We start from the raw sequence: 3620 nt of genomic DNA, 5'->3' as shown, positions 1-3620 counted from the left end.
TAAAATAACTCATTTAGGCCCTCTAATACTACGAATTTGGATCAACTATCAGTTGTTCGTGATTGAGACGAGTCAAACTAATAAGCCGGCCGGTATGTAAAATTCGGCAAAGGAAATCGTTCAGTCGTGAAAAATCAAAACTCCCAAGTAACAATCCATGTGCTTGTATTGAGACTTGAATTACATTTTCGGATTTGCTTTGGCCGGGACAGCTGATTTCTTTTTCCACCCTCCAATTAGACTTGCCTAGCTATTCGAGATGAACGATGACCCATTAATTCCTATTGTGCTTTGTCAGCTTTTAATTATAACTGTGGCAAGGTTTCTAAGCATATGTCTTATTGAATAGACACAGCAAAAGAGAGTACAATTATAGCTGTGATTCGAATAGTACGTGTTGATGGAATTTGGAAATGAGGGAAAAGGACTACAGACCTCTATGATCAATAGGAGTATAATTTTTCGATCGAGATTACGGATATAAAGACTACAGATTAAGTAACGGAAAAGAAACCATAAATTAAGTGACAATCAGGATAATTGTAAGTGTCATATGTATTGGTAACCAAATGAATTAGTGGATTCGTTTCATTTTTTTTTTTTTGGCCCCCCATTGCTGGTATCCACTCTTAATGACTAACCATTTTCTTAAATACTTAGCTTATTCATATCATCCAACTTTAGTGCTCATAAATATTCGATACACTGCAGAGATGTTAGAGAGGATATTGCTATTTACTAGTGTATAACTGGAATGGATAATCTCCAAGTCCAAGCCAGTTCCAACGTTATAAATAGAGCAACCAAACGCCATTGCCTCCAAACGAGCTCGATTGGAAAAGAGAAAAAAAAAAAAAAAAAAAAAGAGAGTAGCTAGGAATTCTCACCATCTACCTAGTTCACATTCTCCCGCAATTATGTCTTCAGTGACCATCTTTGCTTCCATCTTATATCTTCTACTAGTTTTTGCGAACAATGTTGTTTCAATCGACTACGGATTAGCACTTAGGAAATCTTTGTTGTACTTCGAAGCCCAGAGGTCCGGGAAATTGCCCCCAAACCAGCGTACCCAGTGGAGAGGCGATTCAGCCCTTCGTGATGGTAACGATGTTGGAGTAATGCACCATCCCTCCTTTCAGATTTCATTCAAAAGCTCATTTTAGCACTAGGAATTTTGAATTTCTTTTTCCTTTTTTTGTTCCTCTCATTTTTTACATTACAAACAGGCAAATTACGTATATATATATATATATATATATATATATATGCGTGTGTCTCTGTAGGCTCAGTAACTTAGAAATCAGGCTTTCTACATTAAAAAAAAATATATGTATATATAGTACAATGATTCATGATGATAAATATATACATATATATAAACAGGTGGATTTAGTGGGCGGATACTATGATGCCGGGGATAACATCAAAATCGGATTCCCGATGGCATTTACGGTGACGATGCTTTCTTGGAGCGCGGTGGAGTTTGAGTCCCGGCTGGTAGCCAAGGGAGAGCTATCGAACGCATTGGAAGCAATCAAGTGGGGAACCGATTACTTGATGAAAGCGCATCCAGAGCCTTATGTGCTCTACGGTCAAGTGGGAGACGGTCGTTCAGATCATTCATGCTGGGAAAGGCCGGAGGACATGACGACGCTTAGAACTGCCTACAGGTTTGATGAACAGCACCCGGGAGCCGACCTGGCTGGAGAGACAGCCGCTGCTTTGGCTGCCGCGGCAATAGCTTTTCGTGGATCGGATCCTGCTTATTCTTCCCAACTCATTTCTCACGCAAAACAGGCAAAACAATAGACAGTACTCTTCCATTTCTGTCTGCATGCATGTCAATAATCCATAATCTACAGTCAACTGTTTGAAGAGGGGTTCATTTTCATTGGTGCATATATAATTACCTTTTTATTCTTCTTTCCCGTGTTATATCGCTAATTACTAATTCTTAATTCATACAGCAGGGTGATTAAATGAGTTCGTGTTTAACTCGAAATCCCAAATGTAATTTCTTGGGCACAGTTTGCCTCGATGATAATTAATCACTGCTCCGATAGCACTTAAATTTAAGGAGTTAGGCCAAACATGTTTTGTCCACTTAATTCAGAAGGCCATTTTAATGTCTGACAAGATACTTTTTGACATAGAAACAATTAATACTGTCTCTTTTCTATTCTTTATCCATCTGTTGCATCCTAAGATTAGCACGTCTTATGTAGCCGCGCAATGAGGAGGGTCAATATTTTGGACAGCCTCCGCTAACTAAATAAGAACACTTTAAAACTGAGGATCGTTAACAAATTTCACAACGATTTGCAGTTGTTCGATTTCGCCACAAAATTCCCAGGCAAGTTTTCAGACAGCATCCCAGACCTCCGGCAGCTTTATAGCAGCAGCGGTTTTGAGGTGGAATCCAATTAAGCAGTCACACTCTTATTTGGCACAGCACAGCACAGCACATTCCTAAGATGAAATAATGCAGTATTCCTATGTAGTTGGTAATATAAATTAAACTCCCAAGGACCTCCCTAATTTCGTTGGGCACGCATGCAGGATGAACTATTGTGGGCTGCAGCCTGGCTAGAGCGAGCTACTGATGGCAAAACCTACGCCCAGTACCTGAATCAAGCTGCAAGTTCAGGTGGAACCAGATCCATGTTCTCTTGGGATGACAAATATGCCGGATCTCAAGTCCTCGTTGCAAAGGTAAGTCGCAGACGATTCTCTCTAATTAGACTGCTCTCACATCAAAACGCTGTACGGTTTCCACAGCATGTAGCGTGCTGCATTATTATTCTCTCAATCATTATGTGGTATGTGATGAAAACGAGAATTAAACGCACTTAAATAAAGATACTTTTTTCTGTTCTTATGCAACTATATCAGGGTTTGCTGGAGGGCAGATTTTCAGGATACGGGAACCTTGGTCAGTACAAGAGCAGCGCTGAGCAATTTATCTGAAATTGCATCCAAAAAGGAAGCAGCAATGTTCAAAAGACCAGTGAAGGGCTTCTTTGGTTTGATTTTTGGAATAATCTCCAATACGTAACCACTGCAGCTTTTACCATTTCAACCTATGCAGACACCCTTGCCAGGGCCCAAACTACGCTTCAGTGCCCGGCAGCTTCTGTTACTCCAGATAAGCTAATCACATTTGTCCAATCACAGGTAAGTTATAACAAGATCGTATCATTATACAGTCGTGGAAAATTACTATAAATATTACGAAAAATTCAAGTGCCTTTTTTGAATTATCATATCAACTTAAAGTGGTTCCGGCCGAACTTATTGTGCAGGTGGATTACATACTTGGTTCAAATTCGAAGGGGTTTAGTTACATGGTCGGATTTGGACCAAATTACCCGCAGCAGGTCCACCACAGAGGAGCATCAATTGTGTCGATTAAGGAAGACAAAACTCCTGTATCTTGCCAACAGGGTTTTTCTGATTGGTTCAACAGGAATGCACCAAATCCTAATGTCCTGGATGGTGCAATAGTTGGAGGACCAGACCAAAATGACCAGTACACTGACAAAAGAAGCAACTATTATCAAGCTGAGGTTGCAACGGCCAACAACGCTCCCCTTGTTGGAGTTTTGGCTCGTCTGGCTTGA

The 3620-nt window shown here is 40.3% G+C and overlaps 1 pseudogene; it reads left to right on the top strand.

Moving 5' to 3' along the window:
* The first annotated feature begins 917 nt into the window (after nt 1-917).
* LOC113720734 (endoglucanase 12-like) lies at nt 918-3620 on the top strand (annotated as a pseudogene).

The sequence above is a fragment of the Coffea arabica genome, chromosome 2c (assembly GCF_036785885.1).
Source record: "Coffea arabica cultivar ET-39 chromosome 2c, Coffea Arabica ET-39 HiFi, whole genome shotgun sequence".
In the NCBI taxonomy this organism is placed as follows: domain Eukaryota; kingdom Viridiplantae; phylum Streptophyta; class Magnoliopsida; order Gentianales; family Rubiaceae; genus Coffea; species Coffea arabica.
The sequence above is the reverse complement of the archived record's forward strand: the minus strand, read 5'-3'. Positions and strand labels throughout refer to the sequence as shown.